We start from the raw sequence: 18,434 nt of genomic DNA on the forward strand, positions 1-18,434 counted from the left end.
CCCCCGCGCCCAGGTCGCCGGGGGACAGCGGTGGCGGCCACCCCTCTGAAGATGTCGCAACCCGGGGCCATCTCCCGCCGATACCCGCCAGGAGAGTCCCTTCCCTCCCCGACGCCAGGGCTGCGCCGCCTGGACTTCGGACCTCCGAGTAGTTTTTAATCCCCCTCCTTCCCCTCGAATTTTCCAGCCCCCCAAACTGTGGATTTATGGTTAAAATGTCGAGTACGCACACGAGGTTTATAAAACGCCAAGGCAGACTTCCCGAGCTGTAGGAGTAATGAGAATCAGATGGTGAGGACCAGAAAAATAAAAAATAAATATTCAACTGCCCTCCTGGGATTTCGTTCATTCAGTCATTTAATGAGTACTTTTTACTAAGTGCTGGTCACCACTCTTCCCCCACCCCTAGCAGCAACAAGACGGACACCGTCCCTGACCCCAGGGGCGACTTAGATCTTCAAAAATAAGTGAAATTACAGGAATATTTCAGCTCTAGAAACGCTGTGATAAAAGGATCCTAATCCAGAACTAATCAGAGGAGCAGCAGAGCTGAGACCTAAGGGTGAAAGGCCCCAGTGCCGGAAGAACTCCGTTGTCAGCAAAGAGCCTGCAAGCTGGAGGTGCCCCAAGGAGCCTAAAGGCCACCAAAAGCCATCCTGGAGCCAAACGTCCCCACAGGGCAAGCCTGGGAGTTTGGCTTTCAGGAGAGAGCCCTGCTCTGACTCAGACCTAAGTCTCCATGCTTCCTACCTGGAAAATGGGAACACAACCACGTTTAGTAGTTCTCGGTCCAGGTGCAAAGTAGAACTATCCCGACCCACCTGAGATCAAGCATCTCAGAATCCCTGCCACAGGCCGAGGCGCTAACATCTGGGACAGCTCCAGAAGGAGCAAGTTTAGCTTGTAGACAGGATTAAGAGCCATGCAGAAGGCGCTGAGTGCTCTGTGTCCACCACACAACGCCCCAAGCAGGCAACATACATATTTCATCTAAGCTACAAGGAAAACCTCTGCCAAGTCAGATAGGTGTTATTATTTCCATTTTGCAGATAAGGAAACAGACCCAGAGAGGTTGTGCAATTTGCTCAAGGGCGGACAACTGATAAGCAGTCTCATGTGTGTATCCTCTAAACTGGGTGTCTTTCTGGTGACAAGGAGCAAATCTCTACCTGATGAGGTTGGTAAACAAAGAGAGCAGCTACCAAGACAGGAGTGCAAGGTACTGTAAGCCAGGATGGTTCCTACATCGTGTACGGAGGCAGCGGACCAGCCTGGATGCCCAGAGTACAAATTCCAAATGATGGTCTCGCACTAAGGAGACAGACTTTAATTTCCCTCCCCATGATCCTCTTGGCCATTTCAGGGATGATTCCCATAAATCTGAGGTGTTGCTTCAGCCAGAAGGAGAAACCAACTGGTAGCACGAGGAAGAGAGAGAACTTCTATGTACCTTGGGAGTGGCCAGCACAGAACATGCTCCTCCGCCTTCTAGCTCTCCCATGTGGGGCCCTCTCCTGGCCTTCCATACCTTGACTACCTTCCCATTTGTGCATTCCCTGAGGCAAGACCCAAAAATGTAAGGGTAGCCTGGGATGGTTCCCTAGGCAAGGAAAGATCTATGAAAGCAGAGATTAGAAGAAAAGGAAGATGGTCCCAGCTTCTGGTGAAATACCACACTGCCGTGAAAAAGAAGAGGGCTGTGTGAGTCCGAGAGATGCTCACGATGTGTAAGGGTCAGAACAGGATCTTCTCACTGCTATTCAAGTGCACGTATACCTGCAAGCATGCACCGCACACACATACATCCATCAGAACCACTCAAAGACTCAAATTCAATAGTGGCAACTGGGCAGATCCTTGGCAGGAGAACACAGAAAAGGGTGTTGTTCTGTGGTATACTTTTTACTTCCTCTGCATTTATCTCCACAGTATTTAGTATCTAAATTGCAGTCAGCAGTCACATGTGAATTATTTAAAGGTGACTTTACAAAGGATAGCGTAAATATTGAAAGGAGAACCAACAGAACCCTCCCAGGATGGGTGGACCCCTGGCTGTGTCACCTTTTCGGAGTTTCCAGCATTACACCAACGTCCCCTTTCTCCTCTGCCTGCTGCTGCTGTGGGAATCTCTGACCTGGTCAGAGGTCTCTCCACCACTCCGAGAGTATCACGACGCATTTCTGGATCCTAGAAGACTGATTTGAGAGCTGCTGGCTCCAACTGAGATTAGAGACCACAAAACTCATGTGGGAAAATGTCACAGGTGCCACTCGGCAGGGTTGGCGGTGGATGTGGACGGTGGGCGTGGCAGGTGCTCAGGGGCTTCTGACTTCCCTTTGTGTCTGCGTGCTGTTCTGGAAGCTGAGAAATGAAATCTGACAGTGCAAGCCCCGAAGAGAGACAACAGTGCTTGGTGGTCAGAACATGAGTCCAGAAATCCCTAGGACGAGAGGCAGGGTCCTCTCAGTGCAGTTGCACGTCCATCTCCCACCAGAAGAGTCCCCCGGGGACTCAGAAAGGTGAAACTTCTGGCCCTAGAAAGCAACTGTTTGCGTTCTGCGCTTCCTCTTATGGATGTTTTCTTAGGCCTTTGTATCGTGCCATGGTTCAGAGCATGCGCTAAGAAGACAGAGAAGCCAGGTGGGACTTCCTATTCCATCACCTTCTCTACTCCTGTTTGCTCTTCTCTAAAATGGGACACAGTAATAGTCCTTAGCGTGTAGAGTTGCTAGTGAGAATTAAATGAGCTAATACAGAAAAAGTCTTTAGCCCTTTATGTATCTGGGCCAGACGGTAAATCTAATTGCCAGTTTTGTAACTAACAACACAAGATTCTCCAAAGGTGCTGACTTTACCAAGCAAGTGAGAATACAGAACGTGACTGAGGGGTAGCTCCAGGGTATTGACTCACCGACCACCCTAGGGCCCCTGAGATTATCCGTCTTTCAGAAGACTTCTGTTTGCCAAAATCTCACATGGCTGAGCTATTACCTCATTCAAAAATTGTCACCTTCCCTGGGTGTAGTGGCACACACCTGTAATCCAAGCTGCTCAGGAGTATCTCAAGTTCAAAACCAACCCGAGCAATTTAGTAAAACTACATATCTCAAAATAAAAAACAAAAAGGGCTAGGGGTGTAGCTCAGTGGTAGATCACCCCAGGTTCAATCTTAGTACTGGGGGAAAATGGAGAAAAAGGAGGGGGGAGAATAAAGGAATACCTTCATTGGGCTACACAGTGAGTTCCAGGTCAGTCTCAACTTACACAGTGAGACCCTGTCTCAAAAAAACAAAAACAAAACAACCAAAAGGAATACCTTCACCATTGCCTAAAATCATTTCGTATATGTCAGTGTGCTGCCAGCTGCACAGATAGATCCACGCAGAAGAAATTCCTTCCTTCCTTCCTTCCACCCAGGGATTGGCTACCTTTGAATCATCCTCAAACCCTTAAATGACAATCCTTTTTTTCCCCCCCCAAATTTCTTTTCTTTCTAACCTCTGCTCCCTTTTTCTCCAATCTAGTTAGGAAAAGAAAAGTTTCTGGGAAGCAGAGGTTTAAACTGATGGGCCATTCACAGCATAACAAAGCAAAAGGAATTTTCCAGGTGACCGGCCAACAGCTTTAGAGCAGCTCTATTTAAAACTTGCTGCTTTGAGGGAGGGATGGTCAGAGAGGGCGGGGAGGGATTTTTTTCTAGTTGATGGGGAACTGGAAAATGCCCTTTTTTACGACCAGCAAAACCGGTAACATCTTGATATTGCAGGTAGGTAAGTTAATTAGATATCTTGTGGGCAGTCAGACAGGGCCGCCCTCAAGGAGCCAACACAGCAAGGAGCCAACGTGGAGGACAATCAAGACACATTGTCACCACAGGCCAGCATTGTAAAAGGAGAGAAACTACTATATCTTTGTGCTTCTCCAGAGGATAAAGAGCAGTGATTGATATTCTAAGTAGGTGTCCATCACCTGGGGGGGGCAAGGCTTTAACCCAGCCTTTCCAGGAAATATCCCTGACCCCCATCCTTACTGAAAATCCTTATACACACTTGCTATCAGACTTGCTCCCCCATTTGACTCCATTTAATCAATACTACCTGGGTGGCTGTACTTGTCATCTTATTGGTTGGTCATGGTTTTGCCCCACCTCATGCCCACCTTGTAATTTTTCATTGGCTCTTACAGTTTTGTCCCACTTTGTACCCGCCTCACCACTGGCTTTGCTATTTAAAACATCTCTGAAAAGTGGGTGAGCGGGCAACCCACTTTCCGGTTCCCCTTCTGTCTCTCTTAGACAGAAGCTTTCTTTCCCTTAATAAAATTTTTATACTCTTAACCTCCATCGTTCCTAGAATTCATTCTTTGATTTTAGAGCACATGAACTCACGTTGCAGGTATCTGGCAGGTCTGGGAGTTATAGCTCTTCCCCCTATATCAATAACATGCAACCTGGTTAGAGTGCGCAGACCTTTTATCAATATACTCAAAATATAGATTTTGGAAGAAAGATGTCTATTTGCTGAAACCATAAATAAAAGATTCTCTCTGGCTTCAGACTTAGGGAACATCTGGATCCCTGCTCTGGCCTCAACTATGACTTGCTACAACATAACATGGCCATAAATACCTTCCAGCCCTCCGAGAGAACTCGGGCACGTGACACGCACACACGCTGCCTTAGTCCAGCCGTGGCAAAGTTTGGCAGAAGCACTTGCATACTGTGTCCCCCCACCCACCGATGATGGCATTTTAAAGTTTACTGGCTGGCACACCCTGGTGTCTCACATGGCAACAGGGCCGCTTGCTCTGTGGAAATGCTCTTCCAAGGGTCACCTCTGCGGCTTAGGAGGGAACACTCAACAAAGTGTTGCTGAAATTCCACAGGGGCCCCTTATCACCTGCAAGCCACTCCTGCGGCCACCTACAAAAGCCTTAAAATTCCTGTTATCTCCTGACAGGCATAGTGGCGCATGCTCCTAATCCCCCAGCACTCAGGAGGCTTAAAGCAATAAAGCTCATGAGTTCGAGACCAGCCTGAGCTTACACAGTAAGACCCTGTCACACAGACATTTTTTTTTTTTCTTAACCTCAGACTTCTATGGTGTCCTGGCAAATGGAACAAATCTGCTTAAGTAGTAGAGATGGCCCCAATTACAATGGTTTGACTTATGATTTTCCAATTGTAAGAGAGTATAAAAGCAACTGAAATGTATTTTGAATTTTGGTCCTTTTTTTCCAGGCTAGCAGTATGCCATACAATCACGTGGGCAGCAGTGACAAAGGTGGCTCCTAGTCAGCCACACGTGTTGCTACGCTGTGGTACTGGGTAGGTTAGGTACGTATCACGCACGCTCAACTTTCTTTACAGTGATGTAGACATCACTAATCAAGGTGCATCTGTAGTTGTATACATCTTTCCATTTCCATAATACAGTGGCTTCTAGAATTTTTAAAAGCAATAGAACGCTTTTCAAAGGAATAAAAAATATATAAAAAAGGAATGAAACTACTGTTTATGGTTGAAGGCAATCACAATATTGTTCAAAAGGGCCCCTGTGATTCAAAAATGGAAGAAAAATAAAATCTTGATTTTAGAATATTATTATAGTGTTACTTTCAGTAATTTTGACATTATACCTAAGGATGTAGCTCAGCGGTAGGTAGAGTGCTCAGCAAGCAGGTGTGAGGCCCTAGGTATGATCCCTAGCAACCCACCCTAGCCCAAGGAAGGAAGGCAGGAAGGAAGGGAGGGAGGGAGGCAGGCCGGAAGGAAGGAAATGGCATTGTACTGAAGTCCAAGCTATGCAGCCCTCTGGTTGCCCCTCCCCATGTACCTGAGCTCACTAGTTATTCTCATGGGGTCCACACTCTTGATTTGCTCCTCGGTTTTCTTGGTACAAGTCCTCCACTAGGTACCTGGAAAGAGATGCACAAGAGGTAAAGTTTTTAGACCTTGCATATTTGAAAATAGCCCTACTCTTATTTTTCCTTCACTTTTTTTTTTCTTTTTTGGTTTTCTGAGACAGGGTCTCACTATGTACTTGAGACGACTGACCTGGAACTCACTGTGTAGCCCAGCTGGTCTCGAACTCACAGCAATCCTCCTGCCTCAGCCTCCTGAGTGCTGGGATTACAGGCGTGTGCCACCATGCCCAGCTTTTCCTCCATTTTAATGAATGAATTTTTTATTGATTCTTTTTGAGGTGGAGTTTCACTATGTCATCCAGGTTAGCCTTGAACTCTGTACTCAAGTGATCCCCCTGCTTCAGCCTTCTAAGTAGCTGGGACTACGGGTATACACATCTGAACACCTGGCATTCATTGCATTTTGATCATTTTGCTAGGTATAAAATCCCAGGTTCCAAATCAATCCCTGACACCACAATCTCTGCTTCCCCATGAACCTAATTCTCTCCAGGGTCCGGATCTTTGAACTACAAGCTACATTTGCATGGAACATTTATCTCTGCCCCCACCCCACCTCTGTGTAGCTAACACTTATGAGAAAAATCAGGTCATTATTTTCATCAGGGAAATGTCCCTGCTGAGCCATCTACCCCTATAAGGCTGGGCAAGTATTTTGCCTAGGAGTTCCCACAACACCCAGCACTTGGCTTCTTGTTACATTAGTGAGACCATATTATCATTACCTCATTGCCTTTATGTGTCTTCTGCTAGATTTCAAGCATGAGGGCTGGGAATACACAGCCATGGTGCCATTCTGAAAATATTTGTAGGCCAAAAATAGTCATGATTTTTTAAATTAAAAGATCTAATCTGGGTCAGGGATGTAACTCAGTGGCACCACACCTACTTGGTATGGTCCTGAGTTCAATACCTGTTACACTCCCTGCAAAAAGATATAATCTATAATAAAGTAAAAATGTCCTCACCAGTTTCAGATTTGGGGCCTTTTGCGGGGAGGGTGCCAGGGATTGAACTCGGGACTTTGTGCTTGTGAGGCAGGCGGCAGCACCACTGAGCTAAATCCCCGGCCCCAGTTTCAGAATTTGGATTAGAGAAAAGGATTGCTCTGGAGGAAAGATAAATGCTACCTTGATAGAAAGAACTCTTACAATATTTTTCTTTTTATGTGTGTGGTTGTTTGAGGCAGGGTCTCATTATTCAGTCCAGGCTGGCCTCGAACTCACTATGTAATGCAGGCTGGCCTCGAACTCACGGCATTCCTCCTGCCTCAGTCTCCTGAGTACTGGGATGATAGGCGTGTGTCACCATGGCACAATGATTTCTTGTTTGATACCCATTTCCTGTGAGGAGAGGTATCAGTTCTGCTCTGCTCACTGCTGTTTTTTCAACACCCAAGCCATAAGAAAAGACACCTTAGTAAAGAGTGGTTGAATGTAGAGCACTGGCCTAGCGTGCAATCATCAGCACCAAGAAAAACACAAGGAGTTGCTGATTGAGTGGACTGCTCCAGATAAAGCAAGTTCTATGCATTATACTATGAAGAAAACTGACAGAGGGAAAAAAAAAAAACAAACCTAGGTCGTCTTTACCACTTTGGAGTAAGGGAGGTTTGGACTGCAAATTCAATTCATTATCTATGTTGTCCCTCCGCACCCCACCTCCAATAGCAGACCGGAACCTTCCCTCTCCGTTCCTGATCCTAGGCGTAGGCATTCTTCTTTGGACACGTGACTTGAAGGTCTGGAATTTGCTATCCCTGACCCTCTCCTTTCTGGTCTATCTTTGTTCAGTGTCGAGTCCTGTGGCCTCATCTTCCTTCACAGCAAGGTTCACAGACAGTCCTCTCCCGTGCTCCTCTTGCTGTCCCCTACTGGACCTTCATCACCTCGTGCTGTGCACAGGATTTCACACGGCTCCTCCCTTCATTCCAAGTCTCCTCGACCTGTCAGATCAGTCTCTTGGAAGTGCCACTTTCATCCTTTCTGTTCACTGCCTGAAACACCTTCTGAGGTTCATTTCCTTTCCCACTAAACTGTAACTCCTCTGCCAGTTTTCAGCCTTCACAATTACTTCTAACACCATCTGTTTTCTTTCCCTATACTCACCCACCTCCTATTGCATATACACAACTCGCTCTGGCCAAGCAAGATGATTCAGCGTCTCGGAGAGTACAGCAGACCGAACACAGACCTTGCGCATTCTCTCCTCTGGAATGTTCTCACCTCTCCCTGAATCACTCCATCTTTCCAGATCTGATGTAAATCTTCCCTCCTCTGAGACACCTTCACTGACAACTTTAGGCCTTGCTGATCTCCCCAACTTTAAAATCCAAACAGTGCTTATCGCAAATCCCGATGCTGCACCCTATCCAAGACACTCTCCAGTCTACACAGGTTAGCATTGTCTTCCTCCTTCTGGCCTGGGTGTTCCCACGTGGTAAACATGGAAGGATGTCCTGTCCTGCCACTTAGCAGCACCTTAGTAAGGGTTCCAAACACACACACACACACACACACACACACACACACACACACACACACATTCGGTAGCATTCGGCAAGTGACAGGAAAGCTGCCTCCAGAAACAGCCACCTGGGTTAAATCCCAGGCCTACAAATACCCAGTGTTGGTAGGTGGGCAGTTGTGTGTATTTGTGAGTGCGCCTGGGCAAGCAATTAATTCCTCTGAGCCTCAGGTGCTCATCTATCAACTGGCACAGAGACAGGGCTGCCTCATCAGGTGGTTGTGCAGATTACACAGGCTCACGCTGGGTAAGGCAGGTTACACACTGCTCTGAGACACAGCCCAATACTCACTACACGCTATCTGCTGTGAGAACAGTCTGGTCCCTCTCCTTGGAGATGAACTTCGGTCTTGGCTTTGTGTTCTTCTGTCACTGAGCTGGCCTTACAGAGAGCAATGCCCTGCCAGTTCCTGCCTGTGCGCCACTAGGGCGGAGTTCCATCATCTCTGGCCCCGCTTTGTCATTCCTCCTGCCCTCAGCACAGTGCCCTTGGTTTGGGAACCTTCTTAAGTCTTTCTTTGTCCTACTTTACCATTGTCGCCTTATTGTCAAAGCAACACATGCTCATTGCTTAAAAAACAGTTTAAGGTGCAAAAGATGTAAAAAGGACAAGTGAAAGTCTTACTCCCCACTCAAACCTCATTGCTACTCTCCAGAAGTAGCCAGTCGGCAGTCTCGTGCACATTCCTAGAAATCCACTCCTTCTGCAGAAGCACGTACCCACGCGTGCACTGTTGACTTGAGTGCTTCCCTAGAGCCACACCCGCTAGGGCCGCCACACACCGTTTCGTGGCAATCTCAGTCCCCAGGGAGAGGTCTGTCCTTGGTGATTTCATCAGCCCCCTGCAGATGGGCAGTTAGGTTGCTCCTACTAGAATATTGCAGTGATCTCTGTGGACCCCTTAAGTCTTCAAGGCTTCTGACTGCTGGATTAGACAGGAAAACTCTTCAGTTTTTGGTCCCTCCTCCTGACCCACCATCTGGACAGTGTTCAGTTCCGGGGCCGCTGACTCAAGGACAGGCAGCAAGGCCCCCTTCCTCCTAAGCTCAAAATAGAAGAAAGAGGTCGCTGGGCTACTTCCTTGTGATCTTGTCCAACAGGAGCTCACGACAGCAGTCTTCTCCTTTTCTCTGGAAGCGCAAGGGAAATCCTGGGTAGCTCGGAAGAGAATTTCAGAAACAGGCTGTATTCTTGGGTAGCCCGAGGAAGCCCCGGGGAAGGAAGGAAATGCGTATTTGGGCCTTGAGACAAACCCAGCTGTTTTCAGTGGCGCTGAGAGGGCTGTAACTGTGCTAACAAGGACAGGAGCTGCGACCAGCTTCAGGTGGTGGCCAGGAGGAAGTGAACACGGGCTTCTCATCGGCAGTGACGCTGGCGCTATTATCCAAGCCCACATCCGTCCCTACACAGTGTCCTTTCTTAGGCCAAGGACAGGATGGGATGCAAGAACCGGGCCTGCATGTTGCCAGCTCGTCCTGACTCACCCAGCCACTGACAGTACCGGGAGGAGAAGCCTCAGGAGCCGAGGGCAGGGGCCCTGGCTGTGTCCAGGCTGCTCACTGATCACCGGGGGACCTGCAGCCAGGTACCACACCATCAGAGCTTCAGCTGGCTCCGTCCCTCTGTCAAAAAAGCCACACCCACAAATGGCCCCTGCCTTAGACTGGCCTTGAGAGCAGGATGTACGCTGAGTGCTTAACACAGAACATGACGTTGCATAAGCAGTCGATAAATATTTGATATCTGCTTCACTTATGTCTCCTGGCCCAGCACAGCGCTCACTTCAGAGTGCGTGCTGGATGAGGTAGTTATTTATTTATGTATTTATTTTTGGTGCTGGGAATGGCCACGCTAAGCATGTGCTCTACCTCTGAGCCACATCCCCAGGAGAAATGTACTTTTTAAGAAATGAATAACCTCTTCCTTTCTTGGGAAGACAGGAAAATTACAAAAAGATTGTAATGGCCTGTCCTACCTCACTGTCACACCCAGGGCTCCCTAAGGCAGGTGCCCTGCCACTGAGCTGTGAGCCCCCCTGCTCTCTTTATAGCTGTGGCAACGTGTTTGGGTTTGGCTTTTATCTGTCTTCCTTTCCTTTTTTCCTTCCCTCCCTTTCTTCCTGTCTCTCTTTCCACACTGGATCTTGGTATGCTGCCCAGGCTGGTCTTGAACTCCTGGCTCAAGCAATCCTCTTGCCTCTGCCTTTTGAGTAGCTGGCATTGTGTACCACAATAACCATCGTTTTTTATCTTTTTTTTTCCTTCTCCCTCTTTTGCTTCCTCCTTTCTTCCTCCTTCTAAGAGAAAAGATACTGTATTTTCCCTAGTTTATTCTCAAGACCTGGTCACATAAGATGAGTAATGGTCAGAGTCCTAGAGTGCAGGCCTTACCTCAGAGTTTCTAAAGAGAAACCTAAAGTGCAAGACCATAGACTATCTGAGGAGAGACAAGTGTGACAGTACATGCCTATAATGCCAACAGTTTGGGAAGCTGAGGCAGGAAGATCACTAGTTTGAGCTCAACCTGGGCAATTGTTTGGTTTAGATAAAAAATGATCCCCAGAAGCCTCACATGTTCAGAGACGGGGCTTGTAGAAGTGACTGAATCATGGAGGTGTTTTACTCATCAGTGGATTGATGATGAATCCACTGCTGAGCATGCTGTTGGGAAGTAGGCCCCGGTGGGAAGAGGCAGTTCTCTGTTGGTTTTTTTTTTTGGGGGGGGGTACTGGGGATCAAACTCAGGACCTTGCTCTTGCGAGGCAGGCAGCGGTACCCCTGAGCTAAATCCCCGGGCCCAAGAGGCAGTTCTCTGGAACATGACCCAGAAGGGCATATGTTCCTCCCAGAATCCTCCCTTCTCTGTGCTTCCTGGCCACAATGATGTGAGCAAGTGTTTTCGGCCCAGGCCCTCCTGCCACGTCATTTCTGCCTTGAAACCTGCCCAGTGTGGACTCAGTCTGCTAAAACCATGAGCCAAAATGAACCTCTCCTTTAAGATGCAGGTGTCAGGTATTTCTTTTTCTTTTTTTTGGTACTGGGGACCAAACTGAGGATCTTGTGCTTGCAAGGCAGGCAGCAGAACCACTGAGCTAAATCCCTGGGCCTGTGTGAGGTATTTACTTTGTTTTTGTTTTTGTTTATTTGAGACAGGGTCTCACTATGTAGTTGAGTTTGCCCTGGAACTCACGATGGAGCCCAGGCTGGTCTCGGACTCACAGCGATCCTCCTGTCTCAGCCTCCCGAGGGCTGGGATTACAGGTGTGCACCACCACACCCGATTTGTATCAGGTATTTCTTCCAGCAACAAGGAAAGTGACTAAGACAGCAACCCTAGCAATTTGGTGAGACCCTACCTCCAAATAAAAAATTAAAAAGGGTTAGAGATATGCTCAGTGCAGAAACCCAGGGCCTGGAGACTGAGCGATGAAATTCTGCTGCAGCAGAAAGGGGAACTGGGAGCTTAGTGTCTGGCTCAGCCCTTATTCCCTTAGCATGTTGCCCCCATCTCTGCTGAAACATCTCCCACAGGGGCCTCCGTGCTAGGCCAGGTGACTTTTCCTCCACTCCCACTTTCACCAACCTCCACACTGAACACTCGGGCTCACCTTCCCAGCGCCTGTCTCCTGCTGTGGCCTCTGAGTGACTGCACTCTTCGGTCACCCTCCTGTCGTGCTTCTCAGCCCCCACTTCTCATCCCCTCATAAGGGCTTAACTTGCTCCTCGGAATTGCTCCTGCTGAAGCCAGGTGCAGTGGCACACAGCTATAATCCCGCCTACTCAGAGGGCCGAGGCAGGAGGAACACAAGTTTCAGGCCAGCCTGGCCAATTTAGCAAAATAAAAAGCTGGAGGGCCAGGGATTTAACTCAGTGGTGCCGCCGCCTGATGCAAAAGTGGAAGGTCCCGAGTTCGATCCCAGGTACGAAAAGAAAAAGAAAAAAAAGCCGGGGATGTACGTTCAATACTAAAAAAGTAAATTATATGTTAATTTTGTACCTCAGAATTTGACCATATTTGGAGATAGGGACTTTAAAGAGGTAATTACAAACTGAGTGTGGAGGCGCATTCCTGTAATCCCAGCACTCAGGAGGCTGAGACAGGAGGACTGCTGTGGAGGTCAAGGCCAGCCTGTACTACATACTGAGACTCTGTCTCAACCTCCCCCCCCAAAAAAAAGATAAAACCAAGTCACTAGAGTGGGCCTTAATCTAACTATGTCTTTATAACAAGAGAAAACGTGAAAAAAGGTAAAAATGGAAACAAAGTCTTTGTAAATAGGGAAGGGTGAAGCAGATGAAGGGAGGGCAGGGGAATGGGGAAAAAATGAGAACCAAGACCTGTCATGTAAAGGTACAAGTAAAAATGGAAACAAAGTCTTTGTAAATAGGGAGGGGTGGCGCAGATGAAGGGAGGGCAGGGGAATGGGGAAAAAATGAGAACCAAGACCTGTCATGTAAAGGTACAAGATCCCAATGATGAATGTAACTGTATTGTTTGCTTTAAATGTACCGATAAACTTAACGGGGAAAAAAGAGAGAGAATTAGACACAGCTAGAGAGAAGGCCACGTGCAGACGAAGAGGTCAGCAACAAGCTGAGCAAGGTCTCGGAAGAAAACACCAAATTTCCGCTGTTTGAGCCTCCTAGTCTGTGGCACAGTCACGCCAGGCCCAGCACAGCCACACATCACCAGAACGGTCGTCACTTCCACAGCCCGGTCTCCTCACCCATCCACCTCCAGAGCTTCCACTGCGCTCCCCACCTGATATCCCACACGGGTTCCAAGTCCACACACCGAGGAGGAGCTGTCCCTCTCTCTCCAGCTCTGCTTCCAGTGGCCACTTAGAAAATTCACTCTGCCCTTGTTCACCACGTCTGGTTCATCCTTCAATCTGAAGCAGTCCAGAACTATAGAATCATGAAGGTTGGCCCAAACCACTTTGTTTTAGAAAGGAGGAAACAAAAGAAACCAAACACAAAGAAGCCAGGCGTGGGGGCACACGCCTGTAATCCCAGCACTGGGGAGGCTGAGGCAGGAGGATCGCTGGGAGTTCGAGACCAGCCTGGGCTACACAGTGAGTTCCAGGTCAGTCTCAACTGTATAGTGAGACCCTGTCTCAAAAAAACAAAAAAATAAGAAACCAAACACAAGCCCAGCTTTTTCCTGACCTCCTTACACCTATGAGCAACATCCACCTAGGGTGTACTAGAAACTGTGGCCATCAAATTCGTTCTCCCTTCTCTTTCCTCCCCAGAGCCAATCAGGGAGCTTCTGTGCTCTCCATGACACTGTGTCTGTTGTCCTGTGACTTCTTTTAGCTTGTTTCTCCCCACAGATTAAACACTTCTGAACATTTGTACACAGGCAGGTATGCAATCTTTAGGCTCTACTTGCCTGGGCTCTTCAGGAGGTAGACAGCAGGCCTGGTCACCATCACTTGGATTTGGTCTCTGGTTTCATCTGATGGTTTGAACCATGTGTCCTGACAGATAAAATGATGCTAACAATGGCACCTGTATCATAAGTTCTTTAAGAATTAAATGTGGATTTGAACCCCGTATGATCTAGACTTATACTCCTAATAGGACCTCATGTTACTTTCTCATCTCTCTGAACACGTAAAGGGATTGGTTTAGCTTCTGACAGCATGGTGGCCGAAGAACCCTGGATAAAGTTCCAGTGAAAACATCCAAAGTATTGAATAAAACGAACAATTTCCCCCCCAAAAAATGAATTGCTGACCATGCCAATAAACAAAACGAAAACACACACACACACACACACACACACACACACACACACACACACACACACGGAAAGAAAAGGATTATGCAGAGGCCCAAAAATAAATGAAAAGAGGAATTCTGGAATATAAGTGGCATGGAAGATTTGAGCTAAGGGTTTCTGCCAAAATTTGATGACTTAAAGCTTTATTTTGATGAATATAGGCTATGAGGTCTGGAGTGGGAACACAGCCCAGCGGTAGAGTGCTTGCTCAGAATGTGTGAGGCACCAGGTTCAATTCCCAGTACTGAAAACTTAAAGAAAGAAGAGTTGAGGAAGAAACAGAAGAACAAAGTGTCCATAATGTATTATTCTCTCCGTGAATGAGAATTAAACCCATGCCACAGAAGGAATATCAAGGAAATTTGTTTGATAAACCTTGATACTGGTCGAGGGAAAAAAAAAAAAATCTCCCCTGAAAACTACTTACTAGCCTTCCCAGAATTTGGTACTCTGATTCATGATATCTGTACCCTAGGTGGTTTGAAAACTCTCAAGCAGAAAATGTAATTTAATGAGCTCCTGATTGGAATAAATCCTAGCAAATTGTAAGAACCAACACAAATCCTCTCCAAACGCTGCAATTTCAATCCAAGCCAAATTGAGCCCAAAGTTAAAAATAATCAAAACACACAAGGAAAGAAGGGACCATGAGCGAGAGCCTGCAGAAACAACAGGCAGCATGTTTAGACCCACAAAATTATGACAGACTTTTTTAAATGGTGCTGGACCTGCACCCAGAGCTAGATAAGCACTCTGCCACTGAGCCCCAGCCCCAGCCCCAGCAAGTGATGAGGTAACAGAAATTATGAAGTACAGAACACAACTAGGTATTTATATTTCAAAAAATAAACATGAGGCTGAAATATAAAAGTACAAAAACAACCAAGCCAAGTTGGAAAAAAGCTGATTTTCTTGGCGGGGGGTACCAGGGATCAAACTTGGGTCCTTGCACTTGCAAGGCAGGCAGAAGAACCACTGAACCAAATCCCCAGCCTGCTTTGTTAAGGAGAAGATTTGACATTTTTTAAAGGCAGATTACATAGCCACGTATGGCGGCAGGCACCTACACTCCCAGCACTCTGAGAGCTGAGGCAGAATTGCAAATTCTAACCCAGCCTGGTCAATTTAGCAATTTAGAGAGAGGCCCTGTCTCATTTAATCGATTAACCAATCAATAAAAATAAAAAGGGCTAAGGCCAGGCATGGTGGAATACCGATAACTCCAGCATTCCAGAGACTGAGACAGGAGGATCGCCCAGAGTTTGAGGCCAGCTTGGGCTACATAGAGCTCAAGGCCAGCCTGAATTACGACTAAGTCTCAGGAAATTAAACACACACACACACACACACACACACACACACACACACACACACACACACAGAGCTGGGGACATAGCTCATTGTAAAGGCCCTAGGCTCAGGGATGTAGCTCAGTGGCACAGCGCCTGTCTGGCAAGTGCAAGGTCTGGAGTTCAATCCCCGGTACCAAAAAGAAAGAAAATGAAGAGTGACATACTAGACACTGGGCAATGGAATGAGATGGGTTAGTACTTATTTCATTGTTCATTGTGTTTACAGAAGACAATAAAGGAAACAGAAAAGAGAAGGTATTTGGGGAGAACCAGTAGAGACTTGAGGGAGGTGAGTGAGATACAATTAAGGGGTATAATTTAATCCAGATACAGGTCAACCCTACCTCCACAGAACCTCAATGAGCACCTCTCACGTTTTATACCCTGGATTCCTCACTAGTTTTACACTACTGTTGGGCCTGCTGAGAATTTTTCTAAATTGCTCTCAGACATCAAAATCTAGGTCTAGAAATCCAAGAAGAATAAAGAAAAAATAAATGCACACCTAGATATATTATAGTGAAACTGCAGAGGGTGTGAGACAAATACAGATCAATTAGACACTCCAGAGCTGGAAACGTACTAGCTCCGTGGTAAAGTGATGAAGCCCTTGCCTGGCACGCGTGAGGCCCCGCGCTGCAAACCAGAAGGGACAAATTGAAAGTAAGACATCTCCAAGGAGCTTCTAGGCCCAGTCTCAGACTAGCAATGATCCTTGAGGCCTCATTTCGAGGCTCGTTTTACTGCTGGGCTACTGCAGCCTCCAGATCCCCATACAGACAGCTGTTGAAGATCCTCCTACCTCCAGCCTGTAAGCCTGATAAATCCTCTTGCTTGGATTTGTAATTTTTTCTATTGATTCTGTTTCTCTAGAGAACCCAAACCAATACAGAAGATAGGAACAATGCTCAACTAACTTTACCTAGGTGCCATTTATTGTATCTTCTATCCCAAACCAGCAAAATGTACAATCTTTTGAAGAGCACTTGGATATGTACCAAGAAAGACCATATGCTTGGCTATGAAACAAGTCTTTAAAAAAGGAAAGGAAGGCCGGCCATGGTGGTTCACACCTGTAATCCCAGCACTGGGAGGCTGAGGCAGGAGGATCGCTGCGAGTTTGACACCAGCCTGGGCTACATGGTGAGTTCCAGGTCAGGCTCAACTACATAGTGAGACCCTGTCTCAAAAAACCAAAAAGAAAAAAAAAAAAAAGGAAAGGAAGATGGAAATCTAAGTTGGGTATTTTCATTACTTAAAATAACACAAGAAGCTGGGCATGGTGAAACAGGCCTGTGGGAGGCCGAGGCAGGAGAATCATCTCAAAACCAGCCTGGACTACATACATGCATACACATGGAAAGACTGTCTCAAAAACACAAAAGAAAGCAAGCACGCAAGCCATATGAAATGTAGGGCTGACTCTTCATTGAAAAGGCAAAATCTTTCTGACTTGTGAGAAAATAAAATCCAGCAATATAGGAACACTACAAGTAAAATAGTGGAATTAGGTTAAATTGTGAAGGGAAAAACAACTCCCAGCCTGTTAGATGTCAGATGGATAAGTTTGTGGTCTCGCAACATCAAGGAGGGAAGTCTTGAAGCAAAGGAGGAGGTTAGGAGTTTTCCTGGAAGTGAGACTAGCTCCTGGCCTTCCGGGAGGGTCCTGAGTGGGTGGCAGCACGGCTTCTCCCTCCGGAGCTACTCAGTACATAAGCAGAGCACAGAGACGGCTCATCTGTTTAGTGACCACCTGTCACCGGTGGCTCTGTGGATGTAAAATGACCAATTGGAAGGCAGGCTCTCTAACCTAGTTCTTCAACATACAGTTTAAAGGAAACTGGAATTTTATTTTATTTTATTTTTATGTTTTTGGTTTTTTGAGACAGGGTCTCACTATGTAGTTGAGACTGACCTGGAACTCACTGTGTAGTCCAGGCTGGAACTCCCAGCGATCCTCCCGACTCAGCCTCCCGAGTGCTAGGATTACAGGTGTGTACCACCACGCTTGGCTTGGAAACTGGAATTTTAGAGAAAAGCTGGTTATTTTGTGTTTTAAATTCCTCAGAACTCAGAAGCTTAGTAAGCTACACTCCACGCATCCTGAGGAAGTTCAGCCTGGGTTCAAACCCCACCACCACCGTCTTTTCTTCTTCAGGCCACCCGCCTCACTTACAAGCTAACTAAATAAACTATGCTTACAGAATGACTGCTAAATGTTCCCCCTGCTCATCCAGCCAATGTGATGTCTCCCTTCAGTCACACAGAAGAAAGCCAGTCACCTGAGGAGAGTTTGATAAAGGAACTACTTGCAGAGGAACTGCAGAGCTGGTGCAATAGCCTGGAACTAGAAAACACAAGGCTCCATTATTGTCACTACTGGAACCCAAGAGCAAGGTAGGGGTGGACAGTTACCAAAATCCACCCCAGGCTTCTCCAGTCCATGTTTCACACTGGGCTGCCGGATGAGCTACAGCCCAGCCTGGCCTGGAATTCACAGCGATCCTCCTCCTTCAGCCTCCCAAGTCTCGGGGTTACAGGCCGTGCCGCCACACCTTGCTATGTAGTTCAGGCCGGTCTTGAGCTCTCGGTGTAGCCCAGGCTCAGGCTAGACTCAAGCATGTGGCAAATCTTCTTGCCTCCCAAGTGCTGGGATCACAGGCATGTGCCACTGTGCTCAGCTTCAGAGGAGCTTTTAAAATTCAAATTAGAGAGCTGGCCTTGGTGGTGTACGCCTGTAATTCCAGCATTCCAGAGGCTGAGATAAGAGGATTGCCTCAAATTCGAGGCCAGCCTGGGCTGCTACACTGTGAGCTCCAGGCAAGCCTGAGCTACATAGCCGG

General features: G+C 47.1%; 1 long non-coding RNA gene across 1 annotated transcript in view; it reads right to left on the reverse strand.

The window, feature by feature from the left end:
* Nucleotides 1-18,434, reverse strand: part of LOC104855117 — a 42,436-nt gene that overhangs the window by 13,413 nt on the left and 10,589 nt on the right. Inside the window, exon 2 of the long non-coding RNA XR_778328.2 lies at nucleotides 5,835-5,916. This is a non-coding gene — a long non-coding RNA (uncharacterized LOC104855117). The remainder of the gene's footprint in view (nucleotides 1-5,834; nucleotides 5,917-18,434) is intronic.

The sequence above is a fragment of the Fukomys damarensis genome, unplaced genomic scaffold (assembly GCF_012274545.1).
Source record: "Fukomys damarensis isolate Sample0158 unplaced genomic scaffold, DMR_v1.0_HiC HiC_scaffold_3, whole genome shotgun sequence".
Taxonomy (NCBI): Eukaryota; Metazoa; Chordata; class Mammalia; order Rodentia; family Bathyergidae; genus Fukomys; species Fukomys damarensis.